This window comes from Chinchilla lanigera, unplaced genomic scaffold (assembly GCF_000276665.1).
Source record: "Chinchilla lanigera isolate Chin_1 unplaced genomic scaffold, ChiLan1.0 scaffold00007, whole genome shotgun sequence".
Classification (NCBI taxonomy): Eukaryota; Metazoa; Chordata; class Mammalia; order Rodentia; family Chinchillidae; genus Chinchilla; species Chinchilla lanigera.
In genome coordinates, this window is record NW_004955408.1 from 24,182,554 (window position 1) to 24,199,063 (window position 16,510).

The 16,510-nt window shown below is 40.0% G+C and overlaps 1 protein-coding gene and 1 pseudogene across 1 annotated transcript in view; both read left to right on the forward strand.

Moving 5' to 3' along the window:
* Nucleotides 1-16,510, forward strand: part of Npm1 (nucleophosmin (nucleolar phosphoprotein B23, numatrin)) — a gene marked incomplete in the record, with an annotated part of 67,714 nt that overhangs the window by 31,484 nt on the left and 19,720 nt on the right.
* LOC102007517 lies at nt 15,347-16,064 on the forward strand (annotated as a pseudogene).

Consider the following 16,510-nt stretch of genomic DNA (forward strand, 5'->3'; position numbering starts at 1 on the left):
AAAAAGAAAAAAAGAGGGAGAGGAAGAAAGGGTTCAAGGGAGGTTATGGGAATGGGGAAAAAAGATGAATCAAGATATATACAGGTACAAATCCTTATGATGACTGTGATCATTGTGTATATCAAAAGAGTACCAGTGAAATTAATTTTAAGAAAGAAATGTTAATAATTCTTGGGGGGTTGAGTGAAGATAGGGAGCTGAGACAAGGGAGAGAACCTAGACACCTATTAAATTAGAGCCCGTGATAGAACAAATACACAACAGTAACAACCTAATAAGCGCAGGAAGTTATAAGAGAACATAACATAACTCCATATTTCTAAATAAATCAAGAAACATACCAAAACTTAAACCTATAAGATGTCTGATGGGACTGCAGATTACATATTCCATTAAGACATTGCATATGTGATTCCTAAGTAGCTGCTTTGCCAGATACTATCGGGGTCACACCCCAATAACACCTGTAATCCCTACACCACAGTACTGGATCTAACTCAAGACTCAGGGATTTTTTCCTGCAAGATTGCCTGTGTTCATGCAGAGTCTGATCCAGTCTAAGATCTTGGGTAAGGAACTCTTGCTGTGACTGTCCCTAAGCGTGATGGTGCATTTGGCAGACAGGTTCGCTGGTACGAGATTGTTCACTGAATCAGGATTATTCCTATACAGTCAAATCAGCTACAGAAGTAATAGGCTAATCTGGTACAGGGGTATCTGTCAGTGCTAGTTGAGAAGTAACATACCAAGAAACCTTGTTTTGGGTCTTCCTTTAGCTTAGATAAGAAATGCACAGGCTCTTATGTAAGCATCTTACCAATCCAAGTCTTGACCCACAGTTATTGTGCATTAAATGTGATAGCTGTGTCTCTAATGATGAAAAACAGCATGCAACAGTAATTTTACAGAATCAGTTAACTGGGCCAGGGATTAGCTCAGTGGCATAAGCGCCTGCCTGGAAAGTGCTAGGTCATAAGTTCAATTCCCGGTACCAAAAAAAAAAAAAAAAAAATAGAATCAGTTATCTAAAGAGCAGAGGCTTGCGGATTGGGGCTTGGGTAATGCCAGAGGGGTAAGAAAAGAAAAAAAAGGAAAAAAAAATTAAAGTCCTTTACTCTGTGGCACTGAAGGAGGAAATAGGAGGGGGGGGCAACAGTTCCTAACAATGTTAAGGTTATGTTATTTATTTAGTATGTTATGATTGATATGAATATTAGAGAAAAAGTTAAGGGAGACAAATGAAAAGCGGAGAGGAAAGAAAAGAAAAACAGAGAATGAATAAGACAGGAGAAAGAAGTCAGGTGAAGAGATATGCATACAAGTAGGTGGGATGTAAAAGGACAAGGGAAAATTCCCTTACCCTCTATAACGTAGATTGGGAAAAAATGCAAGAGAGAACGAACCACATATACATAGACACACTCACAAAAGAAAAGAAGGTAAAATAATGGAATAAAAGTATAGGGGGAAAGGTACAGAAGGAATAAAAGAGCAAAAAATAAAAAATAAATTTTGAAAAGTATGCTGGGCATGGTGGTGCATTTCTGTAATCCCAGCATTCAGGGAGGCTGAGGCAGGAGGATCACCATGAGTTTGAGGCCAGCCTGGGCTACATAGTGAGTTCAAGACCAGCCTCAAATATATAGTGAGACCCTGCCGGACATGGTGGCGCATGCCTGTAATCCCAGCAATCAGGAGGCAGAGGCAGCAGGATCGTTTCAAGTTCGAGACCAGCCTGGGCTACAGAGTGAGCTCAAGGCCAGCCTGAACTGCATAGTGAGACCCTGTCTCAAAAAGAAAAAAAAAGTAAAAACTGAAAAATAATACAATCAAACCAAGTATAATTTTTAAAAAGTTTTCCATTATTTTGGATGTGTGGCTGTTTTCTTCAGCCTAGGGTTAAAACGCAGTACTCAAGCCGGGACAGATGGTCACACTGGAAGTCTAAGGAGGCAGTCTACCCCCAGAATGGCGCTGGGCGTAGAGATCTGTTTACAGTGAGAACATGGTGCCAATGAGCGATTGAAATCCTGCATAACTCATGCCAAACCAGCCTCTGACCTCAAGAGCCTGGTCTGCAGTCACCAGCCCCTGTCTCTCAGTGGGACTCCTTCCCGTCTGCTCTCCAACTGCCGGCCATCCCCCGTGACTGAACTCCCCTTGTACACTCAGGGAACTTGGCAGTGTGAAACAGCCAAGGGGCTGCTCTGGGATCCAGGCTCAAACACTCAGCCCTTCCCTATGACGGTGTCCCCTCCAGCGTCTGCTCCATGCTGCAGCTGCGGATGCCTGTACTAAGTTCACTCCCCAGCTGTTGATTGAGGAAGGCTGCTCTCGAAGCAGTGCCCCAAGTTCCAACTGCTGGTGATTCTTCCAGTCCCTGTGCAGTTCTCCGGTTCTCCATTAGCAAAACAGTTCTTAGGTTTGCTTTGCCTCCCAGCTGGCAAGTAGCTCCCTGCTGTCACGACGCACAGTCTCTCCTCTGTGGTGTGATCTGTTTCTGTTGTTATCTCTTAATCCTATTTTCTTTCCCTCTGTCAGTTCGCTTATGGTTCCCGGGTAACCACTACTCACTTGGTTCCTCTCCAAGCTATTGTTTTCCAGACATTAGACATTTTGTCTTTGAGAAGCTGAGGTGCTGGCACTCACTGCTCTGTCATTTTCTTGATTTTTAAATTTTAAGATGGGGTCTCTCTAGGTTGCTAAGTTGCTCTGGCTGGGCTGGAACTTTCAATCCTCCTGCCTCAGCCTCCCATGTGCTGGGATTACAGGCATGCGCCACGATGGCCAGCACCATTTTTAACTCTTAAAAGAAAATACTGATAGAATTTTACTCTGTGCACTGCTAGGCATAAAATATATCTGCACTAAAAATGACTCTTTGTTAATCCTTGTGAATTTAAAGAGCTCTTATGAAATCATAAACCCTATACATATAAAATCACTAATTTGTTCTTTATTTGTTATTTGTATTATTTCGATTTCACGATGATGTTAGTGGTATTTCAAGATAAAACATTATGGATTCTAATTTAAGTTACAAACTAATATCTGTTGTAGGCCATGAGGTATGATATCTCAATTATTTTAATATAAGCACAAGTGGATGAGCGCCTCTTAAACCTTTTCAGTGGTTTAGGAACAGTTTAGATGCCTGGTGCTCTCTGCTGTTACTCTGTGAGTTTACCATGCTATTCCAACAACGTCACACACTATGGGAGGAAAAAGATCATCATAGGTAAGAGTCAGACAATCAGCTTTTAAGGTTCAGAACTTGAATCCTGGCAGAGAATTCAAGTTCAAGCAAGCTCAAGGACCCAAGTTCACTAATTGACCTCCCAGGATTTCTGTTTGCAACATACCCTCTTGTGTGAGTTCCTGCACACCTACATGTAGTCACGCATCTATGGCAGTTTGCATTTAGTCTTCCCAGGTCCTTTGCACTGAGCTACTTTTTATTTCTTATTTTGAGGCAGGGTCTTGCTAATTTGCCCAGGCTGACCTCGAACTTGCAATCCTCCAGTATTAATCTCCTGAAAACCTGAGATTATAACTGTGCACCAATACGCCCAGCCAAAACCCTCCCTGTCTCTTGCTTTCCTCTGTCCCAGCCCAATCAAGACTTTCCTTCTGTTCTTTTCATCTCTGTTGGTGGGTCAGTACTCACTCAACTGCTCAGCTCCCTAACCTAGGAGTTGTCTGTGATTTCTCTTTCTCTCACTGAGCACAAAGAAGGCCCTTCATGAAGCTCTACTAAATGAATGAAAAGGTGGATAAAGGAAGCAGAATATCAGTAAATTAATTTATGGAGAATATGGAAAAATCTATGAGAAATAGAATAAGGTCAACAATCTGTTATTTCCAGATGGTGCATAGAGAGAGAGGCCAGCAGTACTTTGCATCATCCTGGACCACCTTCAGCCAGGTAGGACAGGTCGTTCTCAACTCCCACAGCTTCCATCAGGCAGGAAGTACAGGATCTGGGGCTAGGCTTCTAAAGTATGATAACTTTCCTTCCTTGTTTGCTGATGCTATGCCCTGGTTGTCATTCCCTGGATTAAAACTGGACAGCCCCCAGTTCTGCCACTCTGCCCTTGCAGGCCATCTCATGGTGTGATTCACTGAACCACCTGTCTTCCCATGCTATCCCTGCCTCCAGGGTTATAGCATATAAGGTGCATATGTACCATTGTGGGGGACTCTTTCTAGTACCATTCATGGATGGCAACTTTTTCCCTGTTCTGAGTGACCCTTTGATCACAAATCATTATCTCTTAAATGTGCTAATCACTTAAATATAAGTTTTTTGCATAAGCACACTTTCTAAATGATCTTGGCTAGTCCAGTTTAAACAATTCTGTGATTTAAAATGAACAAAACTAAACCAGGGTGTCATGGTGCACACCCGTAATCCCAGCACTTTGGGGGCTGAGGCAGGTGACTCATGAGTTCAAAGCCAGCATAGGCCTGAGAGTACGATTCCAAACCACAGCAGCAGTAAAAGTAAAAACAAAAGCAAAAAATCCAAAATCCCAGTTAATACATATTTTGACAACATATGCAATTCAAAAAATTAAACAGGCTGAGAGTGTATCTCAGTGGTGCAGTGCTTTTCTAGTATGCAAGAGACTCTGGCTTCAATCACCAGCACCAAAAATAAAAATACTTTAAAAATTAGCAACAGGCTACTCACACTACTCAAAGGTAACATTTGCTAATATTTAGTGCGACTCTTATGAGACCCTGAGCTGGCCCATGCTGAGATCTTCCTTTTAATCACTTTCCTTGTCATCTTTATTTGTTATTGGTCAGATCAGAGTTTCTACTTCTTCTTGGTTTAGGAATTTATATAGTTCATCTAGGTTATCAAATTTTTGGTATATAATTATTTATACCAGTCCTCAACTGTCAACACCCTCCACTGGCACAGTACTTTTATTACAATCAATGAGCCTGTGCTCACTCATCATTACCACCCCATGTCCACAGGTTACATTAAGGTTCCCCCTTTGTGTGGTACATTTTTATAGTTTTGACAAATGTATGTCATGTATCCTCTCCTGTAGTACTGATATAGGGGAAAGAAACTCCCAACCTGCTAGATATCTGGTATGAGTTCATGTTCTCTAAAATTGAAGAAGGAATTTTAGGCACAATGGAGGTTAAGAGCAGAATATATTTATGGAGGGAAAGAAAGCTTCTGTCCAAGAGAGAGACAGAAGGGGACCTGAGTGGGTTGTCAAGGAACAAATCCACAAGGTGAGGCCGGTCCAAGGTGGGAAACATGGGAAATCGCAAGGTAGGCATGAGATGGGACCAAACTATGGTCAACCAATAAGATTACAAGCATAATTGCTCAGGTAAAATTGATTAAATCAGGATCAAATGGGGAAGTGAGTCACATAGCAAATGGGCATGAGTACAGAATGGGAGCTTTTCCGGTAGGGGTTGAGTTAGTGACTCTTCTTGGCTTTCTTAAGGTAATAGAGACCTATGTAGAATATCAATCCCTGATGATTACCCTTAGGGAGGTATGTAGGTACATTGTTTTATCTTTTGTCTTGAGGTCTGGCCCACAGCTGAAGGTGTCTTTCTCTCCCACAGTTGCAAGGTATCTCATCTTCCATACTGGCTCCTTCAAGGACCTAGCCCTGTCTGACTGCCTATAATATTTCTATCTAACTTAGTTGCCAAAACAGTATTACATGGAATAGTTTCATTGTTCTAAAAATTATCTGGGTTTGGGTCTTCATCCCACTCTTCCCTCTAATCATGGAAATCACTGATCTTTTCACTTTGATGTATTTTAAATCTTTTTCAAAATATGTGTGTATATCAATATTATCACAAAACTGAACACATTATGCATAGTTTATTTTCAGTTTTGCTTTTTTATTAAAAATTTAAATCTTTATATTATGTAAGATTTTAAACATACACAAAATGTAGAGAGATAATGTACAATGAATGTACAGGTGCCTAACACTTGGCTTTAATATTTATTAACATTTGTCAATTTTATTTCATCTATCTCTTCCTACCCCTTTTACCTGAAGTATCTTTGTGTGTGTGTGTGTGTGTGTGTGTGTGTGTGTGTGTGTTACTGGGGATTGAATTCAGGGCATTTGCACTGAACTACATCTAAAGTTTTCTTTTTTTATTTTTCATTTTGAGACAGGATCTCACTAAATCACTACTTTGCCAGGATGAGTTCAAACTTATGATCCTCCTGCCTCAAGCTCCCAGAGTGCTGGTAAAATAGGTGTGCATCACCATGCCCAGACTCTGAAGCACCATGTCATTTCATCCATAATACTGAACTATTTAAGTATGTATACTACTTTCTTTGTTTAATATGACATCATGTTTATCAGAATTGGAAATACTACTTTTAACAACTATTCAATATTGTTATTATACAGCAAAACTTTGGCTGCGTTTCTGATTATTTCCTTAGGAGACATCTCTAGAAGTAAATTACGGTAAATTGATTAAGGGTTAAGAATTTTAAAGACATATGCAACATTATTATGAAGTTGGATTGATTTGTATTCCAACCAGTGGGATGTGAAAAGACCTGTTCCCTTGATTCTTTCCCAATTCTGGGTATTACCAATTGTATTGCATGGTGTTCCATTGCATATTGCAGAATCCATTCTAGCTGGAAGCAGATTTATTACTAGTAATTAGATTTATTACTAGTTATTATTCATACTAGGAAGAGATAGATGAAATACAATTGACAAATATTAATATTAAAGCCAAGTGTTATACACCTATACATTCATTGTACATTATCTCTCTACATTTTGTGTATGTTTAAAATCTTACAAAATATAAAGATTTAAGTATTTATTTAAATATTTATTTACTACTAGTTATTACTAGTCATTTGGAGCACCTGTTCAAGCTCACAGAAATGATTCACAGAGATACACTGCAGCATCAGTACACTGAAGGGGCCACCTCTGCCATAAACTGGAGGCCAGGGAACGAGGATGGTGCCATCACAATTATAGGCTTCAGGATCACAGTACTCTGTTATGATTCATGCTAGCCAACTGGACACCTCTTAATCCCATGGAACAAGAATTGGACCCTGGGTCTTCTATTACACATGCCCTGGAGGTTCCAGATGTCTATATGACTTTGCTTGCTAGCAGATACAGCCAAATCAGCAGAATTATGGCATCTAGCCTCCTAATTCCAATTTTCATTTTCCAAATATCATAGGAACACAAAGTATGTTATCTGAAAAACTGCAGTTCTGTGTGAGTCTAGGATATGTAGTGTTTTGCTTTCTAGCTTTTAGCAGGCAGTAAGGCAGGATACAAAGTGGTTGGAATGCAGCTGAAAGAGCCAGTCTCAAGCACCTCCCACAGCCCATCCCTTTGGCAATGCAGTATCCCTGTATAACCTCCTGTCAATAAATCTTCCAAATAAAAATAATAAGAAAAGCCAACCTACTCTTCTATTGGATCCGTACTGCACACAAATAAAAATCTGATTATCCTAAAAAGAAGAAGCAAAGCCCACTGTTTGCATCTCTAAATGATGTTTGTTCCATTTCTAGTGTCATCACAAGGTTGATACCATGTCAGTTATATAGCAATTGATAAAATATATTACCATTCTATATTAATGTCCTAACTTTCTCTGTATAATATGCATGTGAGGAGGGGAGAGGTAGTATTGTGCATAGTATTTGTGATCATGAATCTCATTTTTCAACTGATTTGAAGTATCCAACAATAGCCAATATTAAAAGATGTTGGAACTGGGGATGTAACTCGGAAGCACAGCGCCTACCTGGCAAGTGCAAGGTTGTGAGTTCCATTCCCAGTACCAAAAAAAAAAAAAAAATGTTGTTCTACACTTAGCTTATTTGAGCCAGAATTCAAAGAAGGTCTATATATTTGGTTATTGGGTATAATAAATCTCATTTATTCAGCACAGCCCCTACCTTTCTTTTCATTTTATATTATTTTGTGCTTTGATTTATTGGAGAATTCAGGTTGTGTTGTGTTGTGTTGTTTATTTCTGGTACTGGGGATGGGACTTGGGGCTATTGTACTGAGTTATGTCCCCAGCCCTTTTTACAATTTTATTTTAAGATAAGGTCTTGCTAAGTTGCCCAAGCTTGCCTTGAATTTGTGATCTTCATGTCTCAGCCTCCTGAGTAGCTGGGATTGCAGGTATGCACCAGTGCACTTGGTAGGTTATTTTTAAAATGTAAAATGTTACAAATTATGAATTTGTTTGCTTCCTCTTGACACCACTTTTTTTGAGACAGGGTCTTGCTATGCAGTTCAGGATGGCCTTGAACTCACTATGTAGAAGGGGACATTTCAGATGCAAACTATGGCAAACATGGATGAATTTCAAAATTCATATTGAGTGAAAGAAGCTAGACACAAATAATACACATTGTATGCATGCCTTTATATGAAGTTCAAGGCCACAGGAAAAACATTAATAAATGGTGAAAGAAGTCAGAATAGTGGTTATCTCTGAGGGCAGGTCTTGATAGAGAAGAGCCTTTTGGGATGCTGGAATTCTATATCTTCAGGAAGGTAGTAGTTGTATGGTTATTGTCTTGGTTACTTTTCTCTCATGGCTGAGACAAAATACCAGATGCCCAAATTTAAGGAAGGAAAGGTTTATTTAGCTTATAGTTTGTGGAGGTTTCAGTCCATACTTGACTGGCTTCAAGGCAGAGTGGCACATGGCAGAAGGCAATAGTTCATGGGGGCAGAAGATAGCAAAATCAACAAAAGCAAAAAAGGGAGGAGTGGCAGAGAGCAAGGCTCTTTTCCTCCCTTACATTGTATGCGAACTACCCACCCCAGGGCAGGTGTAGCATTCATACCCATAATCCCAGCACTGGACTATGGATCAAAAAAACTGTAGAAGCCCATCCCATAACTGCATGAGGCTTTGGGGAGACATCCAGACACAAACCATAACAGGTATAAACTCATGAAAACATTCATCAAGCTGTACAGTTAGGATTAGTGTACTGTGTTGTTTGTTATTCCTCAGTCAGAAGTGCCAGATTTAACAAAGACACAGGCTACTCAGGTAAGTTTAAATTTTACATAAACAAGTAATAATTTCTTAGTATAAATGTGTTTGAAATTCTCAGGATGAGGTCAGGGACAGGGCTAGGATTACTGGGGTAGTGAAAGTCTAGAAAAAAAACCAGAGGATCAGAGAAATCATCAGCCAGGAATTATGAAGGGCATCTGGTGATAAAGCCTATGGGTGGTTTTGTGCCCAATTGGTGGGCTGAAATTGCTGTAGGTCAGCATGTTTGGAAGCTGGGAATAAAAGGTCTATGTGAAGCAAGGAAGACTGAGGACAAAGTAGAACCCATGAAGACTTGGAAACCACATCTGTTTCTCAAAGCCTCCAACCCTGATGCCCTGGATAACCTGCAGAAGAAGCCAGTGCCTTTTACCACAGAGCTACATATGTTTTTGGCACAGGACTCTGAGGAACTGAAGAAGATCCAGAGAAGAGCAGCCAGCAGACAGGGACAACATAAGTGAGCTGCAGCACTACCTGGAGCCCTTACTGAACTTCCCACCCCAGCAGCCATTGTTTTATTTTTATGTTTCTGTGTTAGCTATTTTTCTTGGTGCTGAGACAAAATATCCAACACCCAAAGTTAAAGAGGGAAAGGTTTATTTAGCTCACAATTTGTAGACATTTCCGTCCATAATAAGCTGGCTCCAAGGGAGGGTGGTGTGGGAGAGGGGCAACAGATCACAGTGGAGGAAGACAGTAAAAACAGCTAGAGCAAAATGGAGGAGCCTCTTTTCTGCCCAAGGGCAGGTGTAGCACTCATACACCCAATCCCAGCACTTGACAATGAACCAATCACAAATTCTAGATTCAGCCATCTCAGAAAAGCCCACCACCCTATGACCACATGAAGCTTTGGGGGGGACATCCAGACACAAGGCATAGCAGTTTCATATCTCATACAGATATTTCTCTTGGCCAAACTTACCCTAGGAGGTAAGGATAGAAAATTGCAGATACTGTTCTGGGTTAGTTTGCTTAGTGAAGTACAAAATCACCTTGGTTCATCCCACTTCTCTTAACCATATTTATTTTCCAGATAAAGGCAACAGCAAAATTATCTTTCTAGGTAATGAGGCAACTATCTCTCATACCATAAAAGCACACTAATCTCTCAAAAGGATACTGAGTTCCATCTTTTAGATTACTTTTTACTTTTGATATCCTGTAAATCTCTGAGTTGTAGTTTCTCCTTGTTTTATCATGGGACATAGGAGAACTAAGATGTACCCCAAGAGAATGACTGCCTTCCAGACATATTCCTCCTCAGACCCATTGTGTACTGACAACCTAGTTTCTCTTTGATGGTCCAGATTAATCACCCTAGGCAATGTAGAAATTCCCATTTGCCTGAGGAGTCCAGTGGCCAGTCAACAACATCAGTTTCCAGTTTAATGGAGCATCAGTATGTACCCTTGTGGGAGCACTGCTATCTCGGAAACTAAGACCTCTAGACCAGCACAGTTAAGACAGTGAGAAGCAAAGAAAACATATTAGGGAAAACTAGGAGTGGAAATGGGAGTAGTTCTTCCCACAATCACTATTCCTATTTTCATTCCTTGATTTTCAGGAATCCTTTTTATATATGGGTAATTGATTTGCAGCACATATTGCATCATGAAGGACATTATCCAAGTCCAGCAGGATGTTACCATCTAGCTGGGCATGTAGCTGAATCTTCACAAGGCCATTTTGCCAAGCTGTGAGGCCAGATGCTTTAGGGTGACAATGAACATGGAACTATGGGCACAAACCTGTTGCTACACTTCATCTGTAGTAAAGTAAGTTCCTTGGTCAGAAGCAATGTATCATAGAATGCTATGATAGTGAAATGTCTGCTAAGTCCATAGAGGGTGGTTTTGGCAGAAACATTGTGGGGCAGGGAAGACAAATGAATCTATAAACAGAGGAAGTGTATGCTCCAATCAGAAATGACTCAATGAAAAAAATCTAATACTATGTGACTGATTGATCCCCTTGAAGAATGGGGCCACAGTAGAAGTTCTTTGTTGATCTTTGCTGTAGGCAGGTTGGGATGTGGAAGTCCATGTTGCTAAGCCCTTGCACATAGCCCAATTGACCACTTTGGTCAATCCCAAGAGTTTTTGAGACAAGGATGGGGCCACTGGAGAAAGAAGCTACTGAATTTGGCAGAGTAGGTCATCTTGTCCATATGATGATGAAAATTGTTTTCTGTTGATGTTTCTCATCAGTGAACAGTCATATGAAATGAAAGTACCTTCATACCCATGCCCATTTGGAGATCTGTCCACAAAACTATTCCTCATCTTCTTTGGTGCCAATATTTTAATCGTGCTTCTTCCAAGTTTCTGACCATTGGCCAAACAGTTACCACATTCAAATCACTACAGATCTCTTTTCCTGGTTGTCTCTTTTTCTAGGCAGAATGAATAACTAGGTATATTGCTCATAGTTTTGCTCTCTGGGGGGATGCCCTTCTCACTATCCTTTAGTGCCATAGATGGATGCATCAGTTACCTATAGTTAACTAGCCACTCTGAAATTTAGCAGTTTAAAGTAACAGTACCAAATTTTGTTCACAAATCTGACCTTGGGGCAAGGCTGAGCAAGGATGGCACAGCTCTATGCCATGTGGGGTTAGTTGGGAAACTTGACTTGAGGTCTAAAGGAGGCACTTTCAATTTGACCTATCAGATGGCTGGCATTTTAGTGCTGGCATTTGGTTGAGGCTTACTTAAGACCCTGGACCAGCTTCCTTGCCACAGGGTCCTTTATTGTTCTCACTGCATATGGATGAGAGTCCTAAAGTGAGCATCCAAGTACCTTGGGTGTCACATGTTATCATTTCTACCCCATTTTATTACTGAAGGCACAGATTCAAGGGTACAGTATATAAACTTCACTTCTGGGTGACAGAGTGCTTAGGTTCCAGAAGAGCACATGGGACAAAAGATATCACCATTGCTTTTTTTGAAATATAATATTCCATAATGCAGGTTGGGAGAAAGAACCAATGAAGCAGTAGAGGCCATAGACATCTGGGCCCTGGCTCATGAACTGTGCTTGTGTCTTCTGGTTCATATACTGGCTCCTGGTTCATATACACCTTTTCCATTGAAAAGAAATTGCTGTCATGAATTCCCTGTCAGAAAGCACTCAGTTCATGGTGGGCATCTCAGGTCACATCATAAGCCAGTGGCCTAATGTCAAGTGTTCAATCCCCATTACACGGAGTAGCAAGCCCTAAGCTGTTCCTCAGACAAAGGATAGTTATCAGCAGAGGATGAAAATACTTTTCTCCAAAATCCTAAATTTGAGAACAGTGAGTCTCACATAAGTTCAGAGTAGGCATCATTTGTTTGGTTCAGCTGCTTCACGGTGCCTCAAGAAATGACGCTCTTTTTGTTTCTACACACACATTTTTAGCAAATCAGTTTTCATCTTTATGCTTTTATTTCACAGACTGCTTCAGCTGCAGAATTTTTTTTTCTGAGCAGGAAAAAAAGAGGCGTGGTAAAGGGCTTTTTACCTTCTCCTTCCATCAGATTTGTGTTTATGGATCTAACTTACACAGAATGCATTGCATACTCACCCTAACCATGAGGTAGGTGGGGATTTAAGAGTATTTCACTTTTCAGCCTCTAGAAAAGAAAATCAAAGTGAGAAATGGATGTTGAGTGAATAAACTTATAGTATCTGATATGGGTGCTTTGAATGTTTTTGGCAGTCAATAAAGATTCAGAACAAATATGCAAAAAATTATCTATAGTATAGTGGCCCTTGAGAAGTGGCTTTTACAATAGTAACAATGTAACAAATGTTATGGTTTGTGTCTGAATGTCTCCTGAAAGCCTCATGCAGTCATGAGGCGGGCTTCTAGGGTTTATGACTGATTAATGGTCCAATGCTGAAATTATGGATGTGGGTGCTACACCCGCTGTGGGGCTGTAGCTTGCCTATAATATAAGGGAGGGAAGGAGGCTGCTTGCCACCACTCCTCCCTTCTGCTCTTGTAGCTTTTGCTGTGTTCTGCCACCATGAACTGTGGCCCTCTGCCATGTGCCACTCTGCCTTGGAGCCAGCCAAATATGGACTGAAACTTCCACAAATTGTGAGCTAAATAAAGTTTTCCTTCCTTAATTTTGGGTGTCAGGTATTTTGTCCAGCCATGAGAGAAAAGTAACCAAGACAATAAATGAGGGTTTTTTTATCTACTGGGAAATTTTAGGGAAACTTACAATTTAAATCTTATGTTAAAAAAAGCAATAGCCTTCTGGGCATGGTGGTGTGCACCTATAATCCCAGCACTTGGGAGGCTGACACAGGAGGATTGCTGCAAGTTCAAGGTCAGACTAGGCTACATAGTGAGTTCAAGGGCAGCCTGAACTACATAGCAAAACCCTGTCTCAAAAAAACAAAAACAAAATTGTAATAAAATTTTAAAAATTAAAAAAAATAAAAAGCAATGGTCTTGCTGGGTATGGTGCTATGCACCTGTACTCCCAGCTACTTGGGAGGCTGAGGCATAAGGATCTCTTGAACCCAGGAGTTCAAGGCCAGCCTGGGAAACAGAGTAAGACCTGATATCAATGAAAGAAAAAAAGAAAGAAAATCAGTGGTCTTGAACTTCTGGATTTTTTGGTGGTTTTTTTTTTTTTTTTTTTTTTTTTTTGGTTTTTTTCTGGTACTGGGAATCGAACTCATGACCTTGCGCTTGCCAGGCAGGCGCTGTGCTGCTGAGCTAAATCCTCAGCCCCTTCAACTTCTGTTTTTGACCAAGATATGTTAACAGGGACTGCATTTACATTTCTATTTTAATGAACTAAAAAGCTGACTAAATTCAAACATTGCATACAGCAAGGACAGTCCTACTTGAGAGACAGGAAACAAATGACTATCCAACTGAGTGCTTAGAGAGGTTCTCCATGCCATAGCAAAAGGAAGGGAAAATAAGTGGATCCAGATGGCTTCCCTGAGTTACAAAGAGGAAGCTTAGAGTGTGGAAGGCCAAGGTGGGAAAACCTCATTCTGCAGAAGGCATCAGGTAGAACATTTAGAAGGGTTTTTGCCTCCCAATAGAGAAAAATTGGCTCTAGATTATAGGCTGCTCCCTTACTCTACCTGAAAAAAACCTCAAGGCAAGGCTTATAATAAATTATACTCATTCCACATATCTTAACTACATGCAAGAACAAAACTCAGTGTATTTTTTTTGAGACAGGGTCTCACTAAGCAGTCCAGGCTGGCCTTGAACTCACTATGGAATCTAGGCTGGCCTCAAACTCATGGCAGTCCTCCTACCTGAGCCTCCTGAGTATTGGGATTACAAGTGTGTGCCATAATGCCTGGACTCAGTAGTATTTTTTAAACATGAGACCATCTAGCACTCATCAAGTGAAACCAAAACACCAAAAAGGCATGGAGACCTTCTCTAAGCACTCAGCTGGATAGTCACTTGTTTCCTTTCTCTCAAGTATGACTGTCCTTGCTGTATGCGATGTCTGAATTTAGTCAGTTTTTTAGTTCATTAAAACAGAAATGTAAATCCAGTCCCTGTTAACATAGCTTGGACAAAAACCAAGAACACCTGGGGCTGAGAATATAGCTCAGCAGCATAAGCACCTGCCTGGCAAGTGCAAGGTCCTGAGTTTGATTCCCAGCACCAAAAGAAAAAACAAAACAAAACAAAAAAAAAAAAACAAGAACACCTAAAAAATTACCTACCTAAATTGGGTGCTATGGTGTACACCTGTAATCCCAGCTACTTGGTAAATTCAAGCAGGACAATCCTGAGTTTAAGGTCAACCTGGGCAATATGGCAAAATGGTGTCTCAAAAATCATGGAGGAAACCAGGCATGGTTGCACACACCTGGAATTCCAGCACTCAGGAGGCTGAGGCAGGAGGACCATTGTGAGTTCAAGGCCAGCCTCAACTGCATAGGAAGACCTTGTCTCAAAAAGACCAAAAAAAAAAAAAAAAAAGATGGAGGATTTTGTGTGTGTGTGTGTGTGAAGATGCTATTGCGGTATATCTATAAATGTTTTATAGATGTATCTGTTTGATCTTTATTTGCAGTCTTTTGTGTGTGTGATTGAAATTACTTGTGGGAATTAAATGACTGGAATTAGTGCCAGGATTACAGAACAACCACAGCAAACCAAACAGACAAACAATACTTGGCTGGAAAGATGTATGAAGATATGATTAAATGCTCCAGTGACAGCGCCAGGAGATAGCGCGCCCATGACCTGGGGGCTGTCTGAGCATTCGCCCTCATGGGTTTGTTGAGGAAAGTAATCCAAGATTTCATTTCCAAGGTAGAAAGTCCATCAGACTCAGTTGTTTTACCTAGCACTCCACAGGCCTGTGCATATCCACCATCTACCCATACAAATAGTCCACAAAAACAACCCATGAGCACAACACTTAAAAGATTAGGGAAAACAAGATCATTTAATTTCTGTTGCAGTGTGTTAAAGTGTCTTAAAATACAGAATGAAGGAAATGACCAGAACTTTCAGAGAAACCAGACTCTTCAACAGAGGAAAGCTCAAAGACTTTCAAGAAAGTTTGAAACACAAAGATGGTAAATCTGAAGACCACACATATTTGAAAAATATCTTTCAGAATATCAATGCATGTTAATCTACATCACTTGATACTGGGTCATACAGTGTTCTCCAAAGCGGTTTTGTGAATGAGAATCCTAATCCAGGATTAAAAGAAGAAAAAGCAAAATTAGTAAAGAAGATGCAGAGGAAGGAAAACTTCTTAAAGTCTAATACTAGTCACAATGTACAGATCAAAGAATGACCTGTCTCAGTTGTAGCTATTAAAAAAGAAGTGGAGAAGCTGGAGCCAGTTTCTGCTTTATGAGCCATAGTCAGCTATGTCTGAGAAGAAAGAACTAAGGCTTACTCACCTGTAGACCACTACGGGTTAGACTGTAAATTGCTAGACTATAACAGAAGTGAAAAATTTATAAATGTCTAATTCTTAACTTTTTTCCTCAGAAAATCTTTTTGTTTCTTTTATCTTTCTCTTCTTTTTTTTTTTTCAGTACTCTGGAAAAAACCTAGGGCCTCCCATACACTTTATCACAGAATCACACTCTCAGCCCCTTTCCACTGAATCTTTAGGAATGACAACTTTTCTTTTTAATTTTAAAGAGAGAAGAAAAATAAAAACAAAATAACAATAACAAAGACAAAAACAAAACAACACAAAAACAATAAAAACGATACAGAATTTCAAAACAGTATGTTAGGAAAGTAACAATGGTTGTTATTTTACATATTGTTATCTTCAACAGCGTTGCTCAGATTACCAGATGTAAGAATGTAAGAATGCAAGACTAATCAAACAAACATTAACTGTTCCTTTCAACAAATCACTAGAAATTAGTAGTACAATTATCTCAGCTATTTTATATATATATA